This window comes from Tympanuchus pallidicinctus, unplaced genomic scaffold (genome assembly GCF_026119805.1).
Source record: "Tympanuchus pallidicinctus isolate F22 unplaced genomic scaffold, pur_lepc_1.0 scaffold3, whole genome shotgun sequence".
In the NCBI taxonomy this organism is placed as follows: domain Eukaryota; kingdom Metazoa; phylum Chordata; class Aves; order Galliformes; family Phasianidae; genus Tympanuchus; species Tympanuchus pallidicinctus.
The window spans coordinates 333856-349032 of NW_026294747.1; the positions used below are offsets into that span (position 1 = coordinate 333856).

General features: G+C 43.0%; 1 protein-coding gene across 4 annotated transcripts in view; it reads right to left on the minus strand.

The window, feature by feature from the left end:
- Positions 1 to 1324: 1324 nt before the first annotated feature.
- Positions 1325 to 15177, minus strand: part of CCDC34 (coiled-coil domain containing 34) — a 70132-nt gene continuing 56279 nt past the window's right edge. For 3 of the 4 annotated variants that reach the window (XR_008208884.1, XR_008208882.1, XR_008208881.1), the window contains 3 exons: positions 10508 to 10652; positions 7075 to 7191; positions 1325 to 3934 (listed from right to left, as the gene is read on the minus strand). The gene's annotated coding sequence lies outside the window, so the exon portion shown is untranslated. The remainder of the gene's footprint in view (positions 3935 to 7074; positions 7192 to 10507; positions 10653 to 15177) is intronic. The other variant, XR_008208883.1, reaches the window with a different exon arrangement.

The following is a 15177-nucleotide window of genomic DNA, read 5'->3' on the forward strand; positions in this document are numbered from 1 at the left end:
GGTGACAAGTGAGGGACAAATACATCAGATAAGGTATAAGATATTTGGACTCTTACTCCTGTGCATGGAGGAGGCTAAATGCAGCGTGAAGACCGCATGCTATTCATTCCTGACATGGGGCAAGCAGCCTACTGCAAGATGGAGAGCTTACAAAAGCTTATAAAAGCTTATAAAATCAGAAAGCAGCATCTCCCAAACAAGTAAATGTTGGATTTCAATTGCATCCAGTTGCAGACAGACACTCATGATTCCAAGCCAGTTTCTGGAGGTCCACTGCCCCAGCACAGTGGGGCAGAACTGATGTGCAGAAATGGAAGATGACCGTATTCACAAACATGAAGGGGAGAGTGAGGATGGGTGGAAAGAAAAAGAAAAAAGAAAGAGGGAAAACAAAACAAAGCAAAACCAAACCAAAACAAAAACCAGCAAGTAATAATAGTAAAATAAAAACAAGGAGAGAGAAAGCTACAAAGACGCCTCTTTGGAAGAATAGAGATTTGGGAGGTAAATATTTTTTCCAGCTTAACATAACAGCAATGTTTTATATTTTAACACTGTATTCGCTGACACAAAATAAAGGCTGAATTTGCCCACAGAAAAAAAAACAAAAAACAAAAAACCAACACTTTCTACCTAAAGCATAGGACAGAAAATAGCACTGTATTTCCTCACATCTATAACTAGCCAGAAAATCATCTCCAACTTCCATCCTAAGAACACAGCGTTAGCATATGCCAAGCAAAACCGATCTTCAGACACATCCCCCTTATTCTCATGCTTAGCTTCTCCTTAGAAAAATTCCTTATGGTGCTTTCAACACTTGCTCCTTGACCATCATCACACACCTTTGGAAAACAAGGTGGTGACAACAGAAAGCGCGTTTTTTAACATCCCTGGTGCTTTCTTCTTTTATCCAGCAAGGTTGCTGTATCTCAGCAGGACTTGCAATCAGTGCTTTCGAAGGTCAGAGGTTAAGGAAGGAAAGGAGAGTCTGATAAACACATTACAAACCATCTCTGGGTTCACACCTCATTGGATCCCTGCAGTGGTTGCACCCTTTTCAGACTGCTATAAGGAAAGCTACAGAGACCTTTGTAGTCTTTAAGCCATTATGAAACCGTATTGAGGAAACATCTTCTGAAATACTTATTGACTATACTCACTTTGACACTATTTGTACTCAAGATTCAAAGTTCTGCTTTTGCAAACGAGATCACCTGGACATTTGTTGTTTTTTTTTTTTTACCATTAAGTTCTGTCCTACTGTTTGGAGGTTGCATTCCAGGGTGCTATACAACCCAGTTTAAAAAAAATAATAATAAAAAAAAAGCAGTGCAAAAGGGAGATCATTAATACAGATCATCACAGAGCTTTTAGCCAGGTTTCTCACATTTTCTTACACCCAAAACTGCACTTTAAAGGTGGAAGAAATTTGATACGTGTGTCACATGAGTGCAGTTCTTTGGCGCAGCTGATTATCAGCCGCTCTGTAGCACCTGTCCCACAGCTCCTTTCCACCAGCCTTGCTAGGTATACTCTCAGCAATCACAGAATTACATCACCTACAACATTTTGATCTGTGCATGCCCACAATCTGCAACAGCTCAGAGAAAGGAAACGGCTGTGTAAGGATTTGCTTCTGTAATAAAGGTCACGTAAGCATTCACTGCTTTCTACCCCCACTGCATGATCCCAGGTCAGGCAGATAACCTCCTCACACCTCACAAGGAGCTTCCTTGATTCAATACTGAAGCCAACAAGTACCTAATGCTGACTTTAAACAGACAGGACCTTTCTCCAACAACTCTAACAGGAACAGGCAAGCTCTCCAAGAGTCTTTTGCAGGTTGAAAACCAAAACAAGTCAGCAAATTTTCATAGTATACCACAAACCGGATCAATTAAGAAACACATTGAGCAATTACTTAGAACTCCCACCCTCAATGCCAGTAAAGAAACTGAAATTTCTTACCGAAGACAGAAGGCTCGGATCTCCCCGGCAGCAGTGCTGAGAGCTGGCTGAAGACAGGAAGAGGCGGTGCACCAGGGCACCAGTACCAGGTGCCCTTAAGAAACGTGATTACAAACTGCAGCTGTGTGGAACAGACATGTTTAGTTAGAGGCAGGTGGTCCTAGCACATAGGAGAGATGAGACACTAGATTCCTGTGCTTGACTTCATTTTATTTTCAACTAAAATGTCTTCTAGTGAGATGCTAACTCAAGTCCACTGAGTGGCATGACTCAGAGCAGTGACTCCAGCTGCCCACAGCCACATTGTTCATGTGCTCCCCAGCAGTGGGTACAGAGCAAAGGTGCAATACAGCAAACACTCACCCCATTTAACGTCTCTTGTAATCCTACTGACATCGGCATGTGAGCAAAGCCAGGCAACCACGAGAGCCCAGGATCAAAGCTCGTCATGCCTGAAGCACCCAGCCCATGCTGAGGCAGCAGAGCCATACTTCCCACAGTCACCTGCCTCAACTCTTGGGTTTTCCCTTCTCTTTGTAGCCTGCCTTGCTCTTCAACCCGGATACTGTCCATAAAAGCCAACACATTAATTTTGTGGAGTTTAATTGTTAGCAAAAATCATAAAGGCTGCATCAAATCATCAAAGGATGATTTGTAACATGCCTTGAAAGGCCAGAGGGAAATATGGGACTAACTTTTGGGGCCGAGGTCATTCCTTCGTAAAAAGAGAATGTGGTGAGCAAGAAGAAGAAAGTTTGTCAATACAATGTTCTGCAACTGCTCAGATGCACTGTTTTCTAGCTGAAAAAGTAGCTGCTCAATATCTTCATCTTTGAATATGTGAGAGAAGTGCTGTACAGAATTCAAAATAACTTTCTTGTTGTAGAAACAGGCTAGAAACACATAGGTCATCATCTCTCATTAAGCCTTCCAAGTAAAACCACATGCAGATTTGAGTTTGCGTGCATTTCCTTGAGCCATTCCAAGGCAAAAAAATAAAAAAATAAAAAATAAAAAATTATGGGGTAATGGGAAACTTAAAAGCACAAGTCCAGCTGTATAACTCCCAGAAATTATCAACTCAAGCAAACCAACCATGTCAGAGTAACCCTCAAGAGGTGCTTAGTCACACTAATAAAGGAGGTGAAATGGAAAATACAGTAGGGCTGGAAGACACCCAACAAAAACTGAGAAAGCAGCCATATTCTGACAGACTGTGGGTCAAGAAGCAGATGAAGGCACACTATGCTTCACAGAGTCAGATGCTTTTTTGGAATTGCTTACAGTTTGATTCAGGCAAACATCCACAAAAGTCCAGACAGCAGAATCGAAGCAAACTCAAACGTTTGACCTCATCTAGTTTGCATGCCCAGCTGTATAGAGGAAAAAACATTCAAAAGAAGGATTTAAACAGCAAGTTTTGAGTGAGTGAGATCCTTCATAAATATCATGATATTCAACAAATAAGAGTTTCTTAGGGAAAGCAGAACATGTTGCCCTGAAAATTCAAAACATTTTGAAAATGCTGATTTGAATGAATTCAAATTAAAAAAATGGAAAGAGAGTTTTTTTTTAAATCTCCATCCTGCATAATATCAAATTTTTAGTGGTAAGTTGAACAGACATTTCATTCATGAGAACTGAGGCTAAAGGAATGAGACCTGGATCTCCAGGACCTCTCTTTTAAGTGCAGCTTTCCAGTGATGCTCCAGGATGAGACTGTGACCTTGGCTTCAAGGCTTGAATCATCTTGTGGAGATTTTGCAGTCACTTTTCCAGTCTTAACATCAAGAGATCTTCATAGAAAGCACTGAAGAGCTTGCTCACAGCCCAGCAGTCCTTCAGTTGGGCTCCAGAGGCCTCACAGGCAGGTTGACGTGGCAGCCCTTTGGAGGTGCTGGCAGATGCCCCTCTCCCTCTCCTGGAGAGGCAGGAGTGGCTGTGTCAAGGCCACACACTGCAGCTGTAATGAAAAACAGACCAAACCCCCAGAATTTGAAAAGACAGGCAAACATTTTTCATGCCAACTTTATCTTAGATCATACCACTGATGTCAGTACTGAGTGCTTCAAGGATGAAGGCAATCACAGCTCTCAGTGGGCTCTGCCTCTACACTGCTGGCAGAGAAAGAGCACATTTTCCAAAATATATTTTGGTGCAAGTTCACTCTTCAGAATGAAGATCTGTCATGAAGATCAGGAGAGCTTAATGATGCCATCAGTAGTTGGGTGCCTGTGCAGGATCTGACTGTGTTAAAGGTTAGACGAGGCTAGTGCTGAAGGAAGGGCAGGGGGCTGGCATAGGACAGCAGTGCTAAGGGAGTCTGTACAAATGGTGTAGGACAAGCTGGAGCAAGACCAGGAAGTAGGATTCAGAAAGACCTCTGCAGCTACTTTCAAAGCACCACCCCAACAGCCCAAAACAGCCAGTGGGGTTTTTGCTCATAATTGATGGGCAGCAGGCCAGGTTCGTAAGCCAACTCATATGTTTAGGGAGACCAGCTGTGCTCAGGTAATTATATCAGTTTGCCCTGCTGCAGTCAAACGCAGCCTGACAATCACACAAACCAACACACCTACACAGCTTCCCAAGAGCTGCCTGGGCCACTGACACCATGCAGAGGCATAAGGGAAAACCAAGCAGGTGAACAGCAAGCACACATCTCAGGCCTGAGGGAACCCACAGGCAAGGGATGTAGGACTGCTTTGTCCCAAGCCCTGAAAGAGCAACAGAGGCATTACCCACATGCCCCACGAGTGGAAGACAAGACACAGGGTGCCTAAATGCTGTAAGGGTGTCAATAAGTGAATCTCAGAGTTTGAAAGTGTGTGTTTTCCCAGCACATTCCACAGGGAATATATGAAAATAAAATCACTAACTGGAAAAAGAGAGCTTAAGAAGCTGGAATAATAGCTGATAAGGAAGTGGGAAGCTGTTGCAAACAAGGAGTATAGCACGATAGAAGAGGACAGGGAAGAATTTACAGCACAGAGAGGCCTGGAAAGCCTAGAGCAAAAGCAAGCAAACTAGCCCGAAAGAATTGCAAAGAGCCCTGCAAGTGATGATTTGGGAACAAACTGACAGAGGGACTTCAGCGTGGTAGATCTTAGCAAATCATAATTGCTAGCTGTGTGGTCTTAAGGCACTCCCCAAAGTTCACCTGCCTGGTCAATCCAGAAAGGGAGTGGCAATTAAATTCCTGGCAGCCAGCCCACTAAACAGGCAAAGGGGAGGGGGAATGTGTAGGGCACTAAGCTAGGAAGCAGGAAATGCAAAAGGAAGAAATGTCCCTGAGATAATCCTATGTGACTTCTCAGCCTGGTTCTCAGCCTGGGATGCTTGAGACCCAGCTGAGAAGATGGGATGCCTCGAGACCCAGACCATCACAAGCTCAGAACAGCTTTTTACAGAACAGCTTTCTACAGAACAGCTGAAGAGCCTATGGTCTGTACACAACGATTCCTTGTTTGTTTTTTTTCTTTTCTTTTAAAATGTTGCTTTCAGAAAACAGGCTGCTGATTCTCATAATCCTTTGAGTTGTGGAAAACCGAAACTGCAGGCCCTCTGTGGTCTGAAAGGATTCAGTTGTGTGTTCCCTGGAGAGTGCTTCAATGTCCGAGATGCAAGCAGGTACCCTCCTCCCTCTTTGAAATCCTTCCCTCACGAGGCAGCAGATATCTCCTTCCACCAGTTTCCTTTTCTGCTATAGGCAAGCCCTCTCTGAAGTGCAACCTGGTTTCAGGAGGAGCAAGTCTACTCCTTCCCTGCTCCCTGACTGGAAGGTATACTTCTCAGTAATGTGAATTTAAGCACCTTAGATTAAGAAGTAGCACACTGAGTTCTGGCTTGTTGGATAATGCCCCTAATCCCTCAGCTGTTACACCAGAGGACAGGCATCTTTCACTTGTGGAGTTCTTTGGCTCACACACAAGTGAAATTGCTTGACTTCCTATTCACAACCTGATTTGCTCCTTGCTCTTGATGCAAGAGAACAAGAAAAAAAAAAGGAAATAAAAAGAAAGATTCTTCAGAGAAATGAGTGGAGCAACCACAGAGCAGATGACAAGTACCAATGGGAAGAAAAAAAACAACAGCTGCACTACCCAATAGTGAAGTGCATGCAACAGAAAGGACAGAGGAAGCAGAACAGACTTATGAGGAAGAGTCAGTGCTGTTTACTTTATTCATTTAAAATCTGTTTTGTTCCATTTTTGTGCTAGATCACTGTTTGCCAAACCTCTATTTCCCACAGAGCTGTAATGCTTGTTGGGTCAGAGTATTGTTCTCTGAGATATCTGGGTTATTCTGAGATGTGGAAATGATCCCTTTTGTATTTAAAAAAGAAATACAAATGCTGCTGTTGACTAGCTCACATTCTGACCACCCATTTTTATACCAGGCTTGATACGTTGAATGTTCTCAGCCTGATTGATCCCAAAAAATAACAGTTTAGCATAGAAGGGCTTGTTGGAACAGGCAGAAACATTTCAGGGAAACACAGATTTAGTCAGAGGATTTAAATGTCAACATATAGAAAATTATCTTGTCTGGATGAAGAATAGTTTTACAGGCTGGGATTCTCAAAAATAGTCAACAGGAGGTAGGCACCCCAATCCCATCTCTCAAAGCTTTTGTTTAAAATCCCATCCTGGAATGTGAATCTCAGGCTAGACGAATGGCTCTGATCCAAATATGAATAAATGAGGGCAGCCTCAGTACAGAATCACAAAAAATAGAGAAAGAAAATACCTCACCAGGTCACCTGGTTTATACCCCTGCCCCAGGCAGAATTATCTATACCTGTATCACTCATGACAGATGTTTGTCTAACATTTTTGTTAGACTCCGAAGACAGAACAACCAGCATCTTCTTATCCTGTTAGAAAGCTTTTTCCTATTGTTTAACCTGCACCTTTCTTCCTGTAGAGCAAGATCACAACATTCTGTCACATAACTTTTAGGAAAGGCTATTTCTGTCCCCCTGCATTCAGGATACTGAAGGTAGCTTGATTCTACTTTCTGCACATTTAAGGATTATCCCTGTGTCATCTTCTGTCTTCTCTTTTGAAAGCTGAACCACGCCACCTGATCAGCCCTTCTTACCTCTTTGGTCATATTTGAGACCTCTTACTATACTCCATGCTTCTCGTTGGATTCTTTGCAACCAGTCCACATCTTCAACTGCAACACCAGAGGAGTCCAACTGATGGTTTTCCAATGCTGAAAATCAGCAGAAAGGTGACATATACATATTTGATATATCTCAGTGTTTACATCAAGCAAGCTACATTCCTCTTGGTGCATTTTGGTATTCAAGACTGCACTCCATCTTTTTTTCACAACAGCATGACTTATTTTTGACTCATTCAACTCCTAGAATAAAACTTCTCAACTTAGTAAGTTCTCTCCTTCCTTCTATGCTCCTCTTATATCCAGCTGTTCATCTCACTGAGAGACTTCTCTTATAGAATCTCCTAATTCAGATCCTGAGTAGCAAATTCCAATGAACTGATTATTTAAAACAGGGGAAGTAGATTGACCTCCTATGGAGCTTGCTCATTTTTCAGTATGGTGTACTGTGAACAATTAGCAATTATAGAAATGAACTCCTCTTGTTTCCCTTTGGCCTGTGCAATCTGCTTAAAAACAAAAACAAAATGAAAACATTAGAGCATAACAGTAATTCTAAATAGACTGCAAAACATCAGCCAGCCTCCATTGTTCATTATAATCATAATTGGCTTGTAAGATTTCAGAGAAGAGCATGTCAGCTGATGCTAAACACGTGTGCTTATTGTTATTAAGTGACAAATCTGATTATTAGCTGTGAGCACAGAAAAACTGATTTTTAGCTGAAGAAACCTTGCAATGAAATTCCCCTGCTAGGTAACCTGCACAGAGATATGTTTTCAGCATATGCTGCATTTAAGGCTGCCATCCACCTTACTGTTAATTGTGCAGTGTAGACAAATCCTTTATTTAGAGTGCTCCATTAACAGAATGGTGCAGAAAGCAGCCCTTCTCAAGGCTGTGAGCACGGGCTGCAGGTTAGTATCAGTACCTTGGCCAAATCAAGGCTGACCAATTTGTTGTAACAACAATTGGCTGTTACATATTCAAGAGTTTCAGTTAGCAGAACATGACACCTAAGTTTCTGTATGTATTTCCCAGTGTATACAATTACATATACATTCTACTTGCTAAGTACTAAACAGCTCTGCCAGTACTCTCCAGGGAACACACATACTTGCTATGCACATGACCTGAGGAATGGTGGCAGTGCTGTTAGTTGTCAGGGCAGCCAGCATCCAGGGAAATCAGGCACAAAGGCTTGGAATACTGCTTGCTAGAGATATCTCAGTTCCTAACCTGCACAGACCAGGGGTTGCTATCAGGCTTAAAGAAAAACGCATGCTCCAGTCTGATCTAAACCACCAGGCATCTTTGCTTGCTTACTGCAATGTTCAGTGAAGCCCAACTGGCAGCACATTAAGTTAGAATTTCAGTTCAGGTGTCCATCCATTGCTCAAAAGTTAAACAGGCTTCTCCTGAGTACTGAAGACATTCCCAAGGCCCTGACCAATGCTATGTGTGTATTGTACTCCACTCTGTCAACACTCTCCATGCAGGATTAGATAAGATGCAAGATCTTGTCATGCCTACCTCACCCTTTTTTTTTTTTAGTGATTTAAGACCTTGTGCATACATGAAAGACATACCTATAAAACAACACTGTGTATGAGGTGGAGCTTAGATCAGCACCTGTGTTCACAAGGACCGTGATGTCCCAAGAGTTGTGTCCCACAGAAATACAAATAGATACTCCTACAAGTTTTTAGAGATATTTGGGCTCCATAGGTGCTCATTATCTTATTTGATATTTATTACAACGGCACCTTGCTAATGACAGGCAGTCACAGGAGCCCGAAAGGCACAGGAAGCCTGCAGCTAATCAGAGAGCTGAACAACAAGCCTGGATTGTTGATGGTAAGGCTGTCAGTACTATTTTCTAAAGCCACCAACATTTATTTCCCAGATGTTTTCACCATGGGTGAAACAGTAGAGAATACACACTTGCTATTGTACTGCACATTTACAGTCTTCTTCCCAATTTTGTCACTGCTCCTGTGAAATATATGCACTGAAAATTTGAGTACTGAGATGGTTTCTCTGGAAATTTAGCTTTCAAGAACAATATTCTCCATGGATCTGTTTTTAATTCAGAAGTGATGTGAAAAGCTCTAAGTATTCAGTGTGTTGCATTGTTTTTGTACCTATTTTTCTTTCCTCCACAGCAGATTTCAGGAATTTGCTGCTGCCTCATTAGGGCGAACAGAGCATCATAGGTGAATATTGTTGGCACGTCTGATCTTGACACGTTTCAAGATTTCATTCGCCACCAGGAGGTGCAAATGATCTTCTCAGCAGCACCACTTTGCTGCTCATAATTACCAGTTTCATTCAAGGTGGAAACAACCTTCTCTATTCTTTCACTAGTATTTTTTTCCTTATTGCTCTCCCTGCACCCTTCCTACTCGCTGGCACTGACGTCTTTCAAAGCCCTCACCAAGTATGATTTTGTGTCTCTGTGTCAGCTCTGTGCTGCTGATGTTGCAGTCAGAAATATTTGGTAGTTCTTGCACACTGGAAAACTACCCCTACCATATCATGGCAGTAACAACAGATTAGTTCTATGGGGCTTTACTATCATCCTTTAAGCAGTATGGCTGGATCGCACAGTCGGTCCTGTTGAGAGTTTACTGCAAGCCACAGAGTGAGAGCCAAGAACATAACAAATGGCTGGGATACACTTCTCAAATGAATGCACAGCCAGAGCTGGTCACAGCCCCAAAGCTAATAGCAGGTAAAAAAGGAAAGAGCCCTGTCCTTCTCACCTCATGTAGATATGAAGGTGTTATGGACAGGTGGAGTTTCCTACTGCATGTACGTTCAAACCCAAATATAAATTTAGCCCCTATGAGAACTGGCATCTGAGCTGAGCCCAAAGCTAAGAGGAGGAATTTCTTCCACGCAGGAGCAGCCAAGTACGTAAGATATAATCACAGGGTGATGGCAGGCTCTCAAGATTAGGAGGTCTCACTGGACCTCTGGTAAAGATAGCAGAATTTTTAGCAGATTTAGCTAGCTTCCACACTTCTAACTGTGAGATCTTACAGCAGCAGCTCAGAGCTGAATCTAGGAAGCTCCTTAACACTAATTTCTTTCCAAGGAATTTTCTCTTAACCCTTTACACACAAACATACACTCACATACAATCAATGGGCAGCATAATAATGCTACAGTATGACTGCAGTACCAAGTCTGCAAGACAATCAGCACTGCTAAAGCAGCCAGTTCCAGTGCTAATCCATGCCTCAGCCCACCTGAGCAGCCTGGCCTCTAAACTCCTCTGCTATTTCTGCCTGCATAAGTAGGCAGGGTTACCTAGATACCCCTCTGCTTTAGGAGGAAAGTAACAGAGAATTAGAAGTAGGCCACGCTTCACTGCCTCCCCATGAAGCAAACAGCACCATACCTTGATTTCCCCTGCAGAGCTGCTGGGCTTATGCTCCTTAGGAGAGAAGGGGCCCCAGGAGGAGGTCCAAAATCTCAGGGTCTCACAGACCACAAGCTGCAGCCTCCAGGATGATGTCCTGGCTTCCTCACAAGATCAGTGTGCTCTGTTAACGAGAGGAGAGAGGAAAAAAGATTAGACAAGTCAGCAGTTCATAGGCATTTCCATAGAGAACGTGGTAATGATTAGCTTGCATCAAAAGAACTGCAGAACTTTTTTTTTTTTTAACTCGTGTTTATTTTAATATTCTTAAAGTCAGGTGCATGTTTTCTCTGCAGCTTAGGAATTGGCCAAGTGAGGCAGCATTTGAAATTTCTTTCTTTGTCTCAGAAATTTAAAAAAAAAAAAAAAAGAAAAGAACAAAGAAAAACTCAGGAAAAAGGATCTCAGTCTGAATGTGCAGGTAACTTTCTTAGGGTTAAAATAACACTGTTAAAGGGATATTTCCAGGGCAATTCCATAGTTCACTAGTGGCTGTGCACTGACCCAGGCCAGTCTCTACAAACAACAACATATATAGTCCTGTAGTTAGAATCATAGAATCATAGCATCATCCAATTTCCCTGCAATGAACAGGGACACCACAGCTGGATCAGGCTGCCAGGGCCTTATCCAGCCCCACCTCCAGGGACAGGGCATCAAGCACAACAGTGTTAGCAATCTGGACTTCATTTCTGAGCCTGGCGTATGATCCACGTCAATACTGAAGAGTGAGAAGACAAAGAGGATTGAGATGCTCCAACAGTGTGGGGCACATGCAGCCTGGAGACATGGCAGTGAAGAGGATGCAGAGGGTTTATCTGCTGTGCGTACACCAATTGCCAGTGCCAAGGATAAACTAGAAAATGGCAAACTGACAAAAAGCTTAATTTCCTCTTCACTGACAAGCAGATAGGCTGACACAAAAACACGCCTCTCATTAGCTCCATAGTGATTTTAACAGGAAATCTTGAGTTATCAAAGATTATGACAGCATTATTGAGTATAAAGCAGTCTAAATTCACTTATTTGCACCCTCCAGCAGACTCTAAGTACAAAATTGCAGGGTACTTATTTTTCCTAAAAAGGGCCTCTAATTGAAAAAAATGATTATTTTCTAGTGCTGAGATTACTGTCTAGGGCTCAACTAGGAAGGAATTAAATAGGATCTGAAAAATAGTTAATTAGAAAGGCACGCTGCAGTTAGCAGTTCTGGTTCCTTTATGCCCAAGTTTTACAGCAATACTGAAAATCAGGAACATCAAGAACTGCTGAGAAATTATTTCTGGAATAACTTTCATTATCCAGTGAGCCATATCATGAGATCTCTCAAGTCAAGGGGATTTTTCCTGGTGACTGTAAGGGTAAATCACATGAGCACAGCGGGGTAATAAATTAATGTACTCTACATGAGCTGCAAAACACAGTGACAACACATAAACACCATTAAGTGGCATAGAAATCATTTAAACGGACATCCCTTTGCTCCTTCCTTGGATAAGAGGATGGTGAGAGCTCTTGAGTCAAAAGGCACAGAAGCAATTTAGCAACAGACAAAGGTGACCAAAACACACACCGCTGGATGACCTCCAACAAGACCAGCCACAGTGATGTGCTTTACTAAAACATAGGTGGCACATTTCTACCAGGCTTCTGTCTAAGAATGGATAGCTTAAGAGTACTCAGCCTTCCGTGTCAGTTTAACAGTGTCTCAACAGTGAGCTGAATGTCTTTGACCAGAATTTTCCAGATCAGTATTTGAGTTAAGATAGAGCATAATCTCTAGCAATAATTTTGATGGGTAGTTAGGATTAACTCAGCACTAAGTTGTGTTAATTTTTATTGGAAGAATGAAACAGCTTTCTGATGCAGGGATAGATTTACTCGTTTACCCAACTACATGTAGAGTGCCAAGGATTTTCTAAGCATCCAAAAAAGAAACATGCACACATAAAGCGAGTCCAGGCTAAGTCTCACCTCAGCCTAGAAGAAACGAAACCGAGAAGTGCCTGCTTGGCCATTTTTTACCCTCACTCTAATCCTAAGGCAGGCCTACAGCAATTGGACAGATGGATATGATGGGAAATGGTGTTTCACCAGAGGTGTGATGACAAAGGATTGGCGTGATATAAAGGAAGGGAAGATGCTCATATCAGAAGATTCCAGGTTTGCAGGGGAGGGATCTCCGGAAAGAGCTCCTTCCCCAGGGGCAGTCAGCCCTTAAATGGGGTGTAAGAGAAGCGCAGCCAGGCTCCACCCCTTCTGGTCACACAATTGCCTTCACCTGTGCTCCCAGGGCTGATCAGGTCCTTTCCCCAGGTGCTCAATCAGTGGTTCAGGCCGTGACTCAACAGTTTCCATACACAGGCATTCGTCTGTAGCTGAACCAAAAAAGCACACTTACCCCAAAGGCAATATGCAACCCTTATAGCATTTAAAATACTGGTTTACTTGCAGGGAAACTCTTTTCCAGCTCAGAAACCAAATAAAACATTGGGAACTTGACACCCATGTAGTCTGGAAGAAGACAGCAGGAACTCAACAGAAGGTATAACTTGAATCAGTTGTAACTTTGCAGAGAACATCAGAAAAATATTTTTTAAAAATATTGTGCTGGAAAAAAACCACAAATGATTAAAGAAGTTGGTGACCACAATGATGGGCACATTTTGAAAACCAGAGCAGAATACAGTTCTTGGTTCTTTTAATAACAAACAGCATGTTTCTAATCGCTAGTGTCAGAGTCAAGCTAAACATTTCAAACCACAGCACCGAAGACAATAAAACTTCACAATCTGATGTGTCCTACTCAGCAGACTGTAATGCTGCTTTATGCCCACCTCATCTGTTGTCATATCAACATTCTTTCTTGTTGCCAGCTTCTGCTTGAAACACTACTTCTTAAGATCACTCAGTAATTCAGATTTAGGTAATCATTCAGTTCTCCTAAGAGACTTTGCATAAGAAATCAAGCAGAAGAGGCAGGAAATCAGCATAGCTGAGCAAGGACCTGCTGGTCAAACTGAGGGAAAAGAAGAAAATGCAGAGGCAGTGAAAGCAGAGACATGTGGCCTGAGAAGAACACAGGAATGCTGTCTGGATGTGCAGAGATGGGATTAGGTAAGCCAAGACACAGATGGAACTGAACTTAACAAGGGATGTGAAATGGAACAAGAATGGGTTCTACAGGTACACTGGTCAGAAGAGATAGGCAAAGGAGAGTGCAGCCCCTCTGATAAATGCAAAAGGAGAACTGGTTATAATTGACATGGAGAAGGCTGAGATACGCAACAAATTCTTTGCCTCAGTCTTGACTGCCCATCAGACTTCTCACACCTCTCACATCCCTGAACCTCTAGGTGGGGGCCAGGGGAGCAAAATGCCTCTCTCTCTGAGAGCAGAGCAAGTCAGAGACCACCTCATGAGACTAAATATGTACAAGTCTATGGGGCCAGACAACATGCATCCAAGGCTCTGAAGGAGCTGGCTGACACGCTTGTGGAGCCACTCTCCATCTCATTTGAAAAGACATGAGGCAGCAGTGTGCTCCTGCAGCTCAGAAGGCCAACAGCATTCTGGGCAGCACAACAGGGTGAGGGAGCAGACTGTCCCCCACTACTGAGCCTTTGTAAGTCCCCATCTGGAGTATTGCATCCAGGTCTGAGGCTCCCAACACAGGAAAGAATTGCAGCTGTTAGAGTTAGTCCAGAGGAGAACCATGAGGATGATCAGAGGGCTGGAGCAGCTCTCATAAAGGAAGGCTGAGGGAGCTGGGCTTGTTTATCTTGGAGAAGAAGAGACGCCAGGGAGACCGGAATGACTTTATACTAAAAGATGGGAGGAAGAGTTAGGCGAAATGTTAGGTGAAAATTCTCTACTCAGAGGGTGAGGCACTGGCAGAGGCTGCCCAGAGAAGATGTGGATGCCATCCTTGGAGGCATTCAAGTCCAGGTTGTGTTGGGCCCTGGTCAACCTGCTCTAGTGGTTGGCAATTCTGTCCATGACAGGGATGCTGTGGTAGATAATCAAAGAATCGTTTGAGTTGGAAGGGACCATTAAAGGTAATCTAGCCCAACTCTCCTGCAATGAACACGGGCACCTACAGCTAGATTACAGTGCCCAGATCCCTGTCCAGCCTGACTTGAATGTCTCCAAGGACATTCAAGCCATCCTCCATAACCCAGGCAACCTGTTCCATTGTTTCATCACCTCTATTGTAAAAAACCTTTTCCAAATCCAATCCAAAACTCCTCTCTTTTAGTATAAAACCATTTCCCCTGACCAATCAGAACAGGCCCTGCTAAAGAGCCTGTCCCCTTCTTCCTTATAGCCTCCCATAGATGATCTTTGAAGTTCCTTGCAACCTAAGCCATCATGTGATTCTACGATTTGTTCCCTTTAGAGAACTTAGTCAAATAACTCGTTATTCTAGAGTGCTTAATACCAACAACTCCCACAGAAACATCGCTGGGGAAATTGCTTTTAAAACCTATACCTAACTGGCTTTCTTTCAGAAGAAGCAGTTCAGTGATTTCATGGCATTCCCTGTCGCCTTCTCTTTTTGTCAATATAAAGCTGGAGGGCAGCATGATGAATACTGCTGGCTAGCTGTACCACGCCTGCCTGTTCTTCTTGTCAAGAAAAAGAGTAGA